Below are 18,249 nucleotides of genomic sequence, written 5' to 3' on the forward strand. Positions count from 1 at the left end.
TCATTTTTCTCTCAATTCTGTATTAGTGACTTGAAAAATTTAAGAAAAAAAAATCGAAAATTTATGAGAAAAAAAAATAAAAAAAATTTATCAACTTTAAATTTATTCAATTAATTTGTGACTAGGAAAATTAAAGTGTGGAAGAGTAAAATCGGTGTAGTACATTTTTTTTCATTTTTAATAAAAATTATGACATTTTCAGAGCGAAATTCCTTGCTCCTTTAATTTTTTCAAAAATTCGATCAAGTGGGAAAAAAAAACGGTTGGCTGGATTGAATTGAAACTTTGTAGGGTTTTTGTGGGTATATTGAACAGTAAAAGGCACACTTAACGTCAGTGGTTTCCGCAATATTTTTGATTGGGCGCTTGATTTTCCAAAAAACGACAAAAAGCCCTTTTTTGAATGCTTTTCAAATTCATGTAATAATTAAAAAAAAATTTTTTTTTCAAAATTCAATTGCTAATCCTTGTAGAGGGTTTATTCAAGTTTTTAAAACCAACCTCAAAATTTCTGTGCAATCGTTGGTTGCTGAGATATTGGTAATCAAAGACAAAATGATCTTTTTCCATTCAAACATCGATATCTCAGCGAGAAATGCTCGTATCGAGATTTTAAAAAAACTAAATTAAATCTGAATAAACAAGCTATCCGGTCCATATGGAGGTTGAGTCGAAAAAATTTTTTCCACGTCCGTAGATTAAAAAAAAAACCAAAAAAATTTCGAAAATTTTTTTTTCGGTGGTTTTCTTATGATTACTCGAAAAATATTTTCAAAAAAAATTTTCAAACTCAGATCCACAAACTAAACACTTAGAGCTACAATTTGCTTTTTTTTTTTTGCTGTACGACCATTTTTGTATAAGTTACAGCCTGTTGAAAATCCCCCAAAAAATTGGATTTTTTTTCTGCTCCCTTAATTTTTGTGCATAGTATATTTAATAACTGTTTTCTTGCACTCCTTATTTATTATTGGGTATATTCCGAGTTTTTTATTTATCTTATTATATAAAACATCAGATTGGTATTTTACATATGTTTCGTGTTTACTATCAGTGGAAGCGCAGCCTTAGTCTAGATTTAGCTAATTAATGACATATTAGCATATGATTGACGGTATAACATTGATATATTTGTCACTGATAATTACATAATTATATGTTATCTTAATCAATCTATATGTTTTACTAATTTATTTATCTAGTATTCGACCATTTCATTTTAATTACTATACTCGAGGTTAAGCTATCACACACAAATATATAAAGCCGAAAATATTTCAAAAATGTGTGTGTGTTTTACTCTTCTACACCCGTATCTACTGAAGTTAAGGTATTTTGGCTGGTGGGAGGCTTCGTCCGTGGCCAGCTACCACCCTACCGACAAAGACGTACCGCCAAGCGATTTAGCGTTCCGGTACGATGTCGTGTAGAAACCGAATGGATGTGGATTTCATCCTCCTCCTAACAATTTAGCCCTATTCCATCTTAGATTACATCATCACTTCTAGGTGAGATTGTAGTCAAGGGCTAACTTGTAAAGAATAAAAAAAGAAAGGATTTGGTTCAAAAGGGAATGCCCATCCCCGGCCTAGGCCTACCCTAACCACCCTGCAATTTACTTACATCTAAGAAAATCTTGATAATTCCACTTTATGAAATCACTAGCTGGCGCCGCGCGGTTTCACCCGCGTGGTTCCCGTAACCGTTGGAATACATAGATAATATATAGCCTATAGCCTTCCTCGATAAATGGGCTATCTAACACTGAAAGAATTTTTCAAATCGGACCAGTAGTTCCAGAGATTAGCGCGTTCAGTCAAACAAACAAACTCTTCGGCTTTATTATATTAGTATAGATTACTTTAACAAAAACAGTTTGCTACAACGTTTTACGACATTTTTAATTCATCTTTACTTGTAGAGCTTACTGTGCCGTGGGAGACTAACATTCCGAAGGACCACAGTATAAAAGTGAATAAATGTTATGACCTAACAAATGAAATAACTAAAAATGGCTATGTAGTTAGTCTGTACGCCGTAGAAGTAGGTGCGAGAGGATTACCAGCAAAATCTCTCTATAACTTGCTAAGGCCTTGGCCTCTCTAGAAGTGTTCTATATTAGAACGAGTATCCAAAGCTGCTCTAATAGGATCTTACTAGGCTAGGCAGGGAGAACAACACGAGCAGAGAACGGGGAGTGTTGATCGATTGTCAAGGAATTCCTTAACCCTACATCCTGTAGTCACAAGTTCAGGACTCTGCTCGGAGTTTTCTCTCTACCACGCAATGGACCCGGCACCCGCACGGTGAATCCATGGAATGCTAAGATATTCGTCTCTCTGTCTCCAACGGGTGATCTCCAATCAAAGATCGTTGACCATATACTTACCCTGAGTTATACGACATTGGGTGGTACGTTTTTTTTTTTTTTTATTCTTTACAAGTTAGCCCTTGACTACAATCGCACCTGATGGTAAGTGATGATGCAATCAAAGATGGAAACGGGCTAACTTGTTAGGAGGATGAAAATCCAAACTCCGTCAAACAATTGAGGCCGTCAAACGTGGTACACAAAAAAAAAATTGACTGAGTTTGTTATGGACTTTTCTTAGACATAGGCGTATTTGGAATCCTCGTAACTTTAATTTTAAGTTCTCGACTTTAATTACCACCTTAATAGTGGTAATTATAATGAGCCGTGATAGCCCAGTGGATATGACCTCTGCCTCCGATTCCGGAGAGTGTGTGTTCGAATCCGGTCCGGGGCAAGCACCTCCAACTTTTCAGTTGTGTGCATTTTAATAAATTAAATATCACGTGTCTCAAACGGTGAAGGAAAACATCGTGAGGAAACCTGCATACCAGAGAATTTCTTAATTCTCTGCGTGTGTGGAGTTTGCCAATCCGGATTGGGCCAGCGTGGTGGATTATTGGCCTGACCCCTCTCATTCTGAGAGGAGACTCGAGCTCAGCAGTGAGCCGAATATGGGTTGATAATGATGATGATGATGATCATGATATAACTTGACGTTTCAAAAGTGCTTGTAAACTAAGCTAATTGAAATAAATGAATTTTTATTTTGGCGGGTCCTATTGAGGATGCTATATAGACTGGCAAGTTTGTTGGTAACACTCCCATGATATGTGGGCGACAGGGGGAAAGACTGCGCAGGTGTGAAATCGTGCGGAAAGTGACGTGAATCTGTCATGGGTTTTTCATTCATCGCTACACGCCCCCCGTCCCGTGCACAACATCGGGAGTGTTACGAACGAAGTTTCCAAGCTATACATTGATACATTAGCACCGTGTTATCAAGGAGACAGAATCAAGACCGGAACAGAAGTCTTATTTTTATGCACAAATTAAATGCACCCAGTAATGTTGCAACCATTCCACGTGGGCATAAATTGTATAGTTATTAGAATAATTTTACACTTAGAACATAATGTATGTGTTATGTATGTATTAATTATTGATTTTTTATGTATTTAGTGCATGTAATATTAGTGACACAAAAAAAAAAGAAAAAAAAAATAAACATACATACAGCCGAACGTAGAACCTCCTCCTTTTTGGAAGTCGGTTAAATAGTGGAAAAGGTGGACATGACGTATCTCTTTATGGGATTTCTCCCAATGGCTATTGCCAGTTGAATAGGTTTGACGTCCTCCGTGGCGCAGTGGTATGCGCAGTAGACTTACAAATCGAAGGTCCTGGGGTTCGATCCCCGATTTTCTTAATTGGTCCAGGTCTGGCTGGTAGGAGGCTTTGGCCGTGGCTACCACCCTACCGACAAAGACATAGCGCCGCGATTTAGCGTTCCGGTACGATGTCGTGTAGAAACCGAAAGGGGTGTGGATTTCATCCTAGTAACAAGTTAGCCCGCTTCCATCTTAGCTTGCATCATCACTTCCAGGTGAGATTGTAGTCAAGGTCTACTTGTAAAGAATAAAAAAAAAAGCTGACTGGCCCATTTTTTGCACAAAAGAAATGCAGTCAGTAATGAATTGTATAGTTACCTATTAGGATAATTTTACACTTAGAACATAAGTGTATTATTTATTGATTTTTTATTTATTTAGTGCATGTAATACAAGTGACACAAAAAAAAATTAAAAAAAGATGGACATTTATAATATCTATAAGGGATTTCTCCCAAAAGCTCTTGCCAGTTGTAAAAGAAAAGTATTGATACAACAAGAAAAGTGGAGAGAGATATTATAAAAGTGGGGAAGTGATTATACTTAATTCAGTTTAAAAGGGATGCGCATTTTCAGCACTGAAGCATCAAAGGCCAAAGAAGAGCGGTCGGTCAATATCAAAGACTATATAAGTGAGTTGAATACGAAGCGAGGACAGTGCTATATTGAGAGCTGCAGCTGCAGTGTCGTTGTTCAGTTCGATTGTGTGCGACTGATTTTTTTTTTGTTCGTCCTCACAGGCAAAGATCGGTGTCCGTACAGCCTGGTCAATCGCGAGTGTTTTTTTAATAGGCCGTGTGCGGACTGATTGTTTTGTTTTTTTTTTTTGGTGACACTGGACTGAATTGCACAGTGAGTTTTGATTATATATTTTTTTATTAGTTATCCCTGAAGAACTGCTTTTTTTTGTATTTTTGTAGATTTCATATTACTTACTTGGATTTTGAAAATTTGCGAGTTTTACCACGATAATAATTTGGCAACATGGGTTTTAAGTTTGCGACATTTTTTTTTTATTTAATTATTTTTATAATAATGTCAACCATGAAAAAAATAATATCGGTTTAAATTGTATATACCTACTTTTAAGTTCCCACTAAAGAATTTTGTAACGAGCATTTCTCAGTAAAATTTTATGGCTAGAGTTTGGTTTATGAAAGTAGAGACTGAAATCGCCCTCCAAATTTAAAAAAAAATCGGAGTAAATTCTCAAAATTATAGTGCAAATATTGGAATAACTAGGTTTAATACTTATACTATAGATAGTAATGTATTTACAAACAAAAAAAAAATATATAAACTAAGTATAGTAACGCATGTTTTTTTAAATTTGTTTAAATGATTTTTAGGGTTCTGAACGTACGTAGTACAAAACGGAACCCTTATAATATCACTCGCGCACATTTTAATGTCTGTCTATTTTCTCCGAATATACCAAACCAATCCAGTTGAAATTTGGTACACATATCAATTGGTGTTACCCAAATATAGGGGGCACTTATGGGGAGAAGATGAAAAGTTGAGAAAAAAAACTTTTACAAACTTCATCGTGTGATACATCAAATGAAAGGTCGTGTTATGAGGATCTTTAAAATATCATATAATATGTAATTTTGAAATACATAGTTTTCAAGTAATTTAAATTACCAGTCTCTACTTTCATTAGCCAAACTTCTATTTGATGTTAATTTAACGTGATGGAAACGCACTAGGCTAGGGGGGGTGACGTTTTTAATTTTTTTTCTCTCGGCTATAGAAACTATATAGGTACGAGTTGTGTAGAAAATATAATTACCTGCGCCTGATAAACTACTTAATTTATATATGTTATTAATAAAAATATAAAAATTTATGTTTTACTTGTCTGCGATCTCAACTGATGTTAATTGAAGAACTTAAATCGTAGGGGACATTAAATATAAAACGCAACTTAATGTAACTTCATTGTTACACAAACAACAATAAAATGTAACTTTATTTTTTGCGATCTCACATGGTGAGAAAGTTTAGCGTTAATGCACTTTGTCCTAAAATTTATTGTTGTGCGTTTTTTTTGATATTTTCTCAGTCATTTTTAAAAAAAACTTTGGAACCCCTTTTTATTTATTTTTCCTTTGTCATCTCATTTAATGATGAGTAGGTTGCGCTGATCCTAATTCCTAACTAATCTATACTAATATTATAAAGCTGAAGAGTTTGTTTGTTTGTTTGATTAAATGCGCTAATCTGAGGAACTACTGGTGCGATTTGAAAATTCTTTCAGTGTTATATAGTCCATTGATTGAGGAAGGCTATAGGCTATATATTATCCCCATATTCCTACGGGAACGGGAACCACGCGGATGAAACCGCACGGCGTCAGCTAGTTTAAAGATAAAGTTGTCAGTAAGATAACAGTGTCGCGTGCAGTGAGCTGTGGGAATATGGGGATAAAATATAGCCTAGGATACTCATAAATAACGTAGCTTTAATGGTAAACAATTTTCAAAATCGGTTCAGTATATCTGGAGATTAACCCCTACAATACCATAAACTGTACCTCTTTATAATAATAATCGTTTATTTCTTATAGATTTTGAAGTTAATTTATATAATTAAAATGATCAACAGTGCAAAGTTCGATAGTTATAATAGATATTTTATATTATAATAACATTATGTAACAAAAAATATTAATAATAATAGCATTATTATGCAAATAAGATAACAAATAGGAATTCAATACCATACGTTGATTGTTATTTAAAAAAAACACACCGGTACAAAATTATTGACACTTCCTTAATTCGTTATTTTATAAGTACCAGCATACGGAACCAAAACTCGTTGTCCAAGTACTGTTATTAATAATGCATGGTGTACTATAATGTGGATTAGTGACAATGAATACATGAATTTGCACAGTCAAATGACCGCCTCCGTGGCGCAGTGGTATGCGCGGTGGAATTTCAAGACCGAGGTCCTGGGTTCGATTCTCGGCTGGGGCGAATGAGGTTTTTCTTAATTGGTCCAGCATGGTTTTATATAATTTGGTGTACTATTCAATATAATATGACATCGCCGATAAGAAATATTTTAAAGATGTATCCCACTATTATTATTTATTATTTGAAGATTTTTTTCCGATCAACCCATAATTAGCTCACTGCTCCGCTTAAGTCTCCTCTCAGAGTGAGAGGGTTTTAGGCCAATAGTCCACCACGCTGGCCCAATGCGGATTGGCAGACTTCACACACACAGAGAATGAAGAAAATTCTCTGGTATGCAGGTTTCCTCACGATGTCTTTCCTTCACCGTTTGAGACACGTGATATTTAATTTCTTAAAATGCACAACTGAAAAGTTGAAGGCGCATGTCCCGGACCGAATTCGAACCCACACTCTCCGGAAACGGAGGCAGAGATCATATCCACTGGGCTATCATGGCTCTTATGTAAATATGTATGTCTTAGTGATTTTTTTGTTTTACGATCGATTGAATAATTATTTCAAAGAAATTACGTACAAAACGGTTTCTCCTTTTTCGCCTCCGTGGCCAGTGGTAAGCGTGGCGGATTTACAAGACGGATGTCCTGGGTTCGATCCCCGGCTGGGCCGATTGAGGTTTTCTTAATTGGTCCAGGTCTGGCTGATGGGAGGCTTCGGCCGTGGCTAGTTACCACCCTACCGACAAAGACGTACCGCGAAGACATTTAGCATTCCGGTACGACATCGTGTAGAAACCGAAAGGGGTGTGGATTTTCATCCTCCTCTTAACAAGTTAGCCCGCTTCCATCTTAGATTGCATCGTCACTTACCATCAGATGAGATTGCAGAGTCATGGGCTAACTTGTAAAGAATAAAAAAAAAGAAGACTTAGTTTACAAGAAGGACTTTAAAGCATTAATTTTTACTATTAAAAAGTTCTACACTTGCTCTTTTAAAATGATCATTGTCTACAATATTTATCATAATATTTTAAAAGAGGTTTGCCAGATCTTTATCCCGAATAAACATACAGACAGACGCGAAGACAGCCTTTGTTTAATTACCTGTATATTAAGAACATGCAAACAAACAAATTAGGCCGGACCTAGGAAATCACAGGTGACATTTGCGAGAAAAATCTAGATTTATTTAAATTATGTTTAAACGCTTAAAGAATATTTTTAAACTTCATACTGTAACTACTGAATAATACATCACCTTGTATTCAATACAATCTGACCCTGTTATTATTCGATAGTTCGATATTTGTAAAAAGATTGATCTAGAGAATTCTACCCCAGTCAAGTTCTACCTACCTTGTTTATACTTATTCATACGTATATATTTATACCGAGTGACTGCGGAGGGCAGACATTCGCCACCCACAAGTACACTAGTGTTTTTCGGATAGCATGGGTACGGTGACAGTCGCCTGTATCATCATCATATCAGCCGATGGACGTCCACTGCAGGACATAGGCCTTTTGTAGGGACTTCTAAACATCACGATACTGAGCCACCTGCATCCAGCGAATCCCTGCGACTCGCTTGATGTCGTCAGTCCACCTGGTGGGGGGTCGGCCAACACTGCGCTTACTAGTGCGGGGTCCTTGGGACCCCAACGTCCATCGGCTCTTCGAACTATGTGCCCCGCCCATTGCCACTTAAGCTTCGCATCTCGTTGAGCTATGTCGGTGACTTTGGTTCTTCTGCGGATCTCCTCATTTCTGATTCGATCACGCAAAGATAGTCCTAACATAGCTCGTTCCATCGGTTTCTACACGGCATCGGAACGGTAAATCGCTTGGCGGTACGTCTTTGCCGGTAGGGTAACTAGCCACGGCCGAAGCCTCCCACCAGCCAGACCTGGACAAATTAAGAAAATCTCCATCTGCCCAGCCGAGGATCGAACCCAGGACCTCTGTCTTGTAAATCCACCGCACCACTGCGCCACGGAGGCCGTCAAAAAAGTGTCTTGTAGAAAAGTATAATCATAAGTACAAAATTTTCATCTAAATCAAAAACCATAGAAGACACTCAAAAAAAAATGGCAGCGGTTCTCAGGTATTATAATAATATAAACATCAAATTAAAATAACAAGTAAATAAGGTAGCGTGTCCACTGTACTTAGATCAACGAATAACTCATAAATAGCACGGCTTATAAAATATAATTATGTATTTTGATTTGAGCTATTCAATGCGATTGTGTGTCAATGCCGAGCGGTTGCGAAATGAAATGCCCAGTAATGCAGAATACTTGTTGGCTCCACTTACGTTATATACCTCATCATCAGCAGGTTCGTCGTCATCAACCCATATTCGGCTCACTGCTGAGCTCGAGTCTCCTCTCAGAATGAGAGGGGTTAGGCCAATAGTCCACCACGCTGGCCCAATGCGGATTGGCAGACTTCACATACGCAGAGAACTGTGATTCTTTGGAATGCAGGTTTCCTCACGATGTTTTCCTTCACTGTTTGAGACACGTGATATTTAATTTCCTTAAAATGCACACAACTGAAAAGTTGGAGGTGCATGCCCCGGACCGGATTAGAACCCACACCCTCCAGAACCAGAGGCAGAGGTCATATCCACTGGGCTATCACGGCTCCTGGGCTATCAGCAGGTTATTTATACCCAAACGCCTGAAGATGAGTTTGAAGTGATAGATAGATACATATAGGTGAATAGCTGAATCCAGCTCGGCTGAGCAGCGTTTAGGAAACTCCGCGACATCTCTTCGTCCGAAATATTGTCAGTGCCTGAAGACGAAAGTCTTCGAACAGTGCGTGTTGCCAGTGATGACCTACGGATCCGAGACTTGGTCGCTAACTATGGGCCTTATTAGAAGGCTCAAAGTCACTCAGCGGGCGATGGTACGAGCTTGGAGTTACTCTGCGTGATCGAAGCAGAAATGAGGAGATCCGCAGATGAACCAAAGACACATAGTCACATAGTTCGAAGAGTCGATGGAAGTTGGGGTCCCAAGGTGCTGGGATGGCGACCCCGCACGGAAAAGCGCAGTATTGGTCGACCCCCCACTAGGTAGACCGAAGACATCAAGCGGGTTGCAGGGAGCCGCTGGATGCTGGCGGCTCGAAACCGTTTTGTTTGGAAGTCCATGCAAGAGGCCTATGTCCAGCAGTGGACGTCCATCGGCTGTTAATGATGAGATAGATATGGCAGAGTAAACCGCTTGGTGACGTCACGCCTTACAGCTGAAGTTGGCACGTTTGACACTTGCATTTGACTGAGCGAACTTCGGACTGATTTTACAACCACAGACTATTTTAAAGGAGAAACCCAGTCTCCATACAAACTCGGGCCCAAAAATTATTCATACGATACAGAGCTGAAATTTGGCCATAAATTAGAACATTTAAAGAGACCTTACCAAGCCAATTTTGATAAAAATCTACATTGGCTAAATCAGCTAAATTAGTTATTTTTAAGACAACTGACATCCAATGGCAATCAGTGAATTGTGTACTAAATAAAATACTGCTTGCTCCAGACTTTGATTTTTCTGCTGCGGAACTCTTTTTGACGGCCTCCGTGGCGCAGTGGTATGCGCGGTGGATTTACAAATCGGAGGTCCTGGGTTCGATCCCCGGCTAGGCCGATTGATATTTTCTTAATTGGTCCAGGTCTGGCATGTGGGAGGCTTCGGCCGTGGCTAGTTACCACCCTACCGACAAAGACTTACCGCCAAGACATTTAGCGTTCCGGTACGACGTCGTGTAGAAACCGAAAGGGTGTGGATTTTCATCCTCCTCCTAACAAGTTAGCCCGCTTCCATCTTAGACTGCATTATCACTTGCCATCAGGTGAGATTGTGTCAAGGGCTAACTTGTAAAGAAAAAAAAAACTCGTAATTTCTGATTCGATCACACAGAGCTACTCCGAGCTTAGCTCGTTCTATCGCCCGCTGTGTGACTCTGAGGCTGAGTGATAAATAAGAAAATATAACTGTAGGTAAAGAAGCGAAGGGACTCTTATGTTCAAGCCGATCTTGACCTTACCCGGAAGAGTTTCATTAAAATTTCTTGCGCGTCATCATTTTTCTTTCAACATTAATCCTCAAGGTTGTAGACATTTTGCATCGTTCGGTCATATATGTCACTCTACCGGTCTTTATAGACTAAGAGCCTGTGCACCCCAGACCTTCATATATACTTCTATACCATTAAATAAATAAATAAATATACTTAAACAATACACATCACTATCTAGCCCCAAAGTACGCATACAGAGTAGCTTGTGTTGTGGGTGCTAAGATAGTTGATATTATAATATTAATATACAATTACATACTACATATAAATACTTATATAATGTATAAATACACACAGACACTGGAAAACACTCATGCTCATCACACAAATATTTTCCAGTTGTGGGAATCGAACCCACGGCCGTGGATGCAGAAAACAGGCAAAATAAAGCTGAAGAGTTTGTTTGTTTGTTTGATTGATTGAACGCGCTAATCTCATGAACTAATGGTCCGATTTAAAAAAATCTTTTAGTGTTAGATAGCCCATTTATCGAGGAGCATGAGCTGACAAACTTTCAGCTTTTATTAAATAATTAGTTGACGCCGCGCGGTTTTACCCGCGTGGTTCCCGTTCCCGTAGGAATACGGGGATAATATATAGCCTACTAGCGGACGCCCGCGACTTCGTCCGCGTGAGACTCGATGTATACTTTCAACTACCCCTACCCAACTCTACCCCTACCCTATCCTACCCTACCCCTTTCCTACCCCTACCTTTTCCTGAATTTTCTTTGCTATAAACCTCATGGAGCCCGAGACCTTTGCAACGAATGCAAAATCGTGGAAATCGGTTCGTGCGCTCTGGAGTTATAGCGTCAGGAAGGAAAACCCGACTTATTTTTATATAGTAGAAAATAGCTTCCCTCGATAGATGGTCTATCTAACACTGAAATAATTTTATACAATACCACTGCACAATATACATTTTAAAATAGCATTGCAAATAAAATCAATTGAACAAACTACGTAAATTCATTCAATTCTATTCAATCGAACATTTATGTAAGACAGTAGGTAGGTGTACCTACAAGTAATTAATAGGAAAAACCATTCCACACATTCAACATTAAATACATTATTATTCTGCCGGTCACAATTAAATTACAATTGAATCATGCTATCCATTGCTTTTTTATTCAATCACATGTTATCCCTATATGACTGTACTAGCGGACGCTCGCGACTTCGTCCGCCCTGTGACCTCCTTAATCCGGCCCTGTCGCTAAATCCGTTATTAGCGGACGTCTACCACAGAATACATAAGTATGTACAAGCGTCTACTAATTATAAACTACCTCCCTGCCTCTCATAGTAAGAGATCCGGCATAAAGAATTTACTCTCATCTGTTATTTATATGGGATAAGAAATAAATGAGAGAAAATATTCACATTGACACATTGCAAATAGGTTGCCTAGTAAAATAGCGGCCAAACACATTTTTCATACAAAATCTAGAAAACCATGAAATTACTATAAATGAAAGCATAAAAAAACTTTCATTTATAGCAATATTAGACGACGACTTAATGAGGATATATTATTTATCATTTATTTCTTATCACTAATGAATAATAGATGAGGGTATATTATCTTTCTAATGCTAGATGTTAGACCATTTCATCTTTGTACGTCTAGCAGTTTACGATATTTGGTGATGAGTGAACCTTACGCTTTTAAAAATGTAGATATTATAAATGAAAAAAACTGGAGATCATTCAATCGTCTCTTTTTAAACGAAAAAAAGTTATTTATAAACTTTGCCACACTTCACAATCACAATTCAAATTAAATAAAATACTTAGGTGTCCTAGAAAAAGAAAAACTGGGTTTTTTTAACCGACTTCCAAAAAGGAGGAGGTTCTACGTTCGGCTATATGTATGTTTTTTTTCTAACATAAAAAAGTGCATGCAGTTTTCAAGTTTCGAACACATCTACATTCATAAACAGACTTAGATAACACCAGCGGGCCAATTGTGTATCTCAGTGTACCATTCAATTAATAAGTCTCTAAATCGTTTTTCATCATATTTTCGTTTTAGTAGTTTCATCATCTAAAATAGTTATTTCAACGAAATGACCATGACTGCACCATTTAATATCGAATCGTAATGTGTTTTAGTTTCTACGATCATCTTACATGACTATTTTAAACGGAAATACGTAAAAACTAGATTTTCGTTAAAATAACGCAACGCAAAGCTAATACTAAGACTATACTAATTTTAATTTACGTACAATGACATTTCTTTGATAACTCAATGTTAAATGATTCGTTATCAACCCATGTTCGGCTCACTGCTGAGCTTGAGTCTCCTCTAGAGGGGTTAGGCCAATAGTCCACCACACTGGCCCAATGCGAATTGGCAGACTTCACACACGCAGAGAATTAAGAAAACTCTCTGGTATGCAGATTTCCTTACGATGGTTTCCTTCACCGTAAAATGATCGCAAAAACGAAAATACGACGAAAAACGATTTGATGACTGATTGTTTGAATGGTACACCGAGTTACATAATAACCCTGCAAATGAGATATTTTGCATAAAATAATATTGAAGAATACAATAAATTTTAATTTATCCAATGAATCACCTTGTTAAAAATCAACACGTGTATCATAACTAATAGATCATAAATCAATACTTAAACACATACGACGCGTTTCCGCCGTATCAAATTATAATAGAATGGCGATAACCAACCCAAACGGAAAATAATGCTTATTCAATGGTGCACACCACTGCATAGCATGCAATTATTTTTTGCATTTAGGTAACTTGATAACCTTGTAATATCTATACTAATATTATAAAGAAAAAAGATTTGATGTTTGTTTGCATTGAATAGGCTCTTTAACTACATATATAGGCTATATTTTATCCCCATATTCCTACGGGAACAAGAACTAAGTGGGTAAAACCGCGCGGCGTCTGCTATATTTAAAAAGTTAACACAGTAATGTCTGGCGGTAAAGTCTTATTTATCGTCGTTATCAACCCATATTCGGCTCACTTGAGTCTCCTATCAGAATGAGAAGGTAATATAGGCCAATAGTCCACCACGCTGGCCCAATGCGGATTTGCTGACTTTACACACGCAGAGAATTAAGAAAATTCTCTGGTATGCAGGTTTCCTCACGATGTTTTTCTTTCACCGTTTGATACACGTAATTTTTATTTCTATAACAGACAGAAAGACAAAAATTTACTGATTGTATTTTTGGCATCAGTATCGATCATTAATCACCCCCTTATAGTTATTTTGGAAATATATTTCATGTACAGAATTGACCTCTCTACAGGTTTATAGATTTTCCCGTTTTTTAGAGAAATCACAAAGCGATTAATCGACGCTTCTCGTGATCGCTGACCAAATCAGAAGGCTAGCCTATAATATTTAGGTCAGGGAATTAATGTTGCCATTCAACTTGATACTGCCAGCCTTCCGCGGGCCTACTCACTAACTTCGGTCTATTAGCCATCTAATTAAATTAACATCAAATTAATAACACTCATCAACATCATCATATCAGCCGATGGACGTCCACTACAGGACATGGGCCTTTTGTAGGGACTTCCAAACATCACGATACTGAGCCACCTGCATCCAGCGAATCCTAGCGACTCGCTTGATGTCGTCAGTCCACCTGGTGGGAGGTCGACCAACACCGCGCTTTCTAGTGCGGGGTCGCCATTTACTTTGGGAACCCAACGTCCATCGGCTCTTCGAACTATGTGCCCCGCCCATTGCCACTTACATAGCTCGTTCCATCGCCCGCTGTGTGACTGACCCCTTAACAATCCAATTTTTCTTATTCTTAAATATCACAATGGTAGTCACTAGTTAGTAATTTTAACCAGTTGCCAATAAATTGATAGTGAATACGACATCACATGATTTGATTACTCACATCACAACAGCTAGTTGGTAATTAATTAGCTGGACACTTTACTAGTTGACATCGATATGGAGGAATAATATGACGCCCAAGTTTTTGGTTTTAACTAGCGGACGCCCGCAACTTCGTCCGCATCAAACCCTACCCCTACCCTACTCGTAAACTACCCTACTACAGTGGCGTGCATAAGGTTGTCGATCAGGGTATGCACTAGTAAGAAAAATTAACCAAACTGGGAAATCTGGGCATTTCCAGTTAGGTATTAATTTCGTGATTATTGCGAATGGCTCACCAAAGATGCAGTTCAGGGTACTACACGCAAGGTCCCACTGGCACACTTAGCACGGGTCGCTGCTTCCACTGTGAACTGCGTGATTGTTCACACTTTGCAAGACGTTGTTTACAATGGCCCCGATCTCCCCTAAGTCTACAAGTGATTAGGTTTTTCATAGAACACACAATGGCCCCGATCTCGCCAAAGTCTACAAGTGCATAGGTTTTTCATACAACACAACACAATGGCCCCGATCTCAAAATATCAAAATATAATATAGCCTATAGCCTTTCTCGATAAATGGGCTATCTATCATTGAAAGTATTTTTCAAATCGGACTAGCCCCGATCTCCCCTAAGTCTACAAGTGCAAAGGTTTTTCATACAACACAACACAATGGCCCCGATCTCAAAATATCAAAATATAATATAGCCTATAGCCTTTCTCGATAAATGGGCTATCTATCATTGAAAGTATTTTTCAAATCGGACTAGTAGTTCCTGAGATTAGCGCGTTCAATCAAACAAACAAACTCTTCAGCTTTATTATATTAGTATAGAGTAGTAGGATTTTAGCAACTTCCTGCCAGCTTCCGTTTTTCTATATCCTATACTAGCCTAGCTAGTTCACCCATGAGAATACGGGGGATAAAATATAACGCTCACAAATAACGTGGCTTTCTAGTGGTGAAAGAATTTTCAAAATCGGTTCAGTAGATTCCGAGATTAGTACAAAACCACAAACTTTCCTTTTCATAATATTAGTAGGTACATTCGTAGGTGGGTATTTTCAACTTGAGAGTGAATAGGTAGCGTAGGCATCATCTAGACCAGGGTTTCTCTTTCTTTCTTTCTTTAACTTTCGACTCCACGAACCCCTGTTAAATTTCCAAGTGACAGCGAACCCCAGCTTACCCCCTCTTCCAAAAAAAAGAAAAAAATTAAATGTTGAAGAAATAAACTTTCTTTGAAAACTGTCTTTGTAATATTATTGTGATGGGTGTGCTTGTTTCTTGTCGCAAATGGATTGATTGTTAGGAGAAATTGTGTACAATTTTAACCTTAATTCTGACTCGGTATCAGTTATCAAGCCACCATTACGTAAATCTTGTCGCGAACCCCCTGCCGTCGAATGGCGAACCCCTAGGGGTTCGTGTACCCCACTTTGAGAAACTCTGATCTAGACAATTTGTTGATCGTCTTGACTGCATCATCACTTTTAATGAATTGCACTAGCTTATATAACAACAAAAAGACTAAACTTAATTTACATAAAAACCTGATTAATAGTCGGAGTTTCGTATATTAACATTAACATGACATTCAAAATCAGGGAAAATTTTGTTACACGACTACAACAATGTATGCATATAAATCTCAATATATATATAAATCTTTTGTGTTTCCTAATACGAGAACTATTCGTTTACTAGCTCACGCCGCGCGGTTTCACCCGCGTGGTTCCCGTTCCCGTAGGCCTACGGGGATAATATATAGCCTATAGCCTTCCTCGATAAATGGGCTATCTAACACTAAAAGAATTTTTTTAATCGAACCAGTAGTTTCTTATATTGGCGCGTTCTATCAAACAAACTCTTCAGCTTTATAATATTACTATAGATATCTACAGACACAGTGCGTCACAGACAAGTAGCGTGGCAGACACCCACAGACACCGTCTATTCACACTGCCCAGCAGGTAGCTAGAGACACTTAAAAGCCTTTTCATGAAAGAAGTCCCCCAGACGCGGCGCTAATGTCTTACAGCCAATTTCTTCATGTAAAGCTAAAGCGACAGTAAAAGTAGTAAGTAGTAAAGAAGACTTTATTTTTCAGTGAATAAATGACGTTACTTTGACTGTTACTTGCGATGAAGAAACTGGCCGTTAATGGCGCTCATTGTACGTCCATTGGTAATGGCGGTTTTATTGTCATTTGTGTGCTGTCAATTTTAGTCCAGGTTTCATGAAAAGGACTCTACAGACATAAATCGCACAGATAAAATATTCTTTCCGCGAATACTGACCGGGCGCGGCCCGTGTCTGTCTCCGTCTGCGCGGCGGCGTTACGATAGATATAAATACGTTAATAAACACTGTTTAGAAGAATATTATTTTGTCTGCCACGGCACGAGTCTGGCACGCTAAATGTCTGTAGATATAAACGGACTAATCACAAAACAAATGACCCATCTGATGTTAAGTAAAACTATCGCTTAAAACCTTCCCCTGCATTATGTAAAGTAAGAGCGATTTACGAGCCGTGATAGCCCAGTGGATATGACCTCTGCCTCCGATTCCGGAGGGTGTGGGTTCGAATCCGGTCCGGGGCATGCACCTCCAACTTTTCAGTTGTGTGCATTTTAAAAAATAAAATATCACATGTCTCAATCAGTGAAGGAAAACATCGTGAGGAAACCTGCATACCAGAGAATTTCTTAGTTCTCTGCGCGTGTGAAGTCTGCCAATCCGCATTGGGCCAGCGTGGTGGACTATTGGCCTAACCCCTCTCATTCTGAGATGAGACTCGAGCTCAGCAGTGAGCCGTATATGGGTTGATAACGACGAGCGATTTAAAACATCGCTTAAGACCATAGCAAGTTTTTAGGGACATTTTTTTAACCGACTTCAAGAAAAGGTATAGTTCTAGATTGGTCCCATTTAATTATCATGAAAATCGGTTTAGTAATTTTGTATTATAATGAAAATAAAGAATTTTCCCGTACTGGTGCTATCGTTCACTATGCTACGACTAAGGCATACCTACTAAAACAGAAATATTAAATATATTTAACAGAAAAATTCAACTGACTTCAAAATCAAAAAATAAACTAAAAAGCGAAAGATAACATCATATGTGCTACCTTCTGATCACTTTGAAGGCGGTGCCAACACAGTATCTTAGTCAATTAAATCAGAAAGTTTTAGAATTTAGAGACAGTTCTTTTACGTGGTTCTTTCAGAAACGGCTTTTTTTAATTTTTTTTTTAAAATAATATTTGCCATATGTATTAAATATGACCAATATTCCCATTCCCCTCCAACTAGTCGGAAAAGACTGTGCTAGGAGTGGATACGACAATAGACCAACGGGGCGGGGATCGAACCACCACCCCTCGGTGATGAGTCCGACCGCTCTTACCGTTGAGCTATTGAGGCTTTAGGTCACCTCCTTTATACAAAACATCGTTAGAGAATAGCCGTGCAGAACTCAGAAACACAGAAGGTGGCGAAACAGATTTATAAATAAAATTTATAAAACTTTCACAATTTTAGTATAATTCTGATTTTCTTACAAAAAAACCAACTACATTTATATTGATCGAATATTAACGAAGATGAAAGTAGGTACCAG

At 38.2% G+C, this 18,249-nt stretch overlaps 1 protein-coding gene across 1 annotated transcript in view; it reads left to right on the top strand.

Annotated features, from left to right (window-relative positions):
* Positions 1 to 4,364: 4,364 nt before the first annotated feature.
* LOC112049460 (mycosubtilin synthase subunit C) overlaps positions 4,365 to 18,249 on the top strand; it is a 62,048-nt gene continuing 48,163 nt past the window's right edge. The window contains exon 1 of the mRNA XM_052888905.1: positions 4,365 to 4,554. The gene's annotated coding sequence lies outside the window, so the exon portion shown is untranslated. The remainder of the gene's footprint in view (positions 4,555 to 18,249) is intronic.

The sequence above is a fragment of the Bicyclus anynana genome, chromosome 24, assembly GCF_947172395.1.
Source record: "Bicyclus anynana chromosome 24, ilBicAnyn1.1, whole genome shotgun sequence".
Classification (NCBI taxonomy): Eukaryota; Metazoa; Arthropoda; class Insecta; order Lepidoptera; family Nymphalidae; genus Bicyclus; species Bicyclus anynana.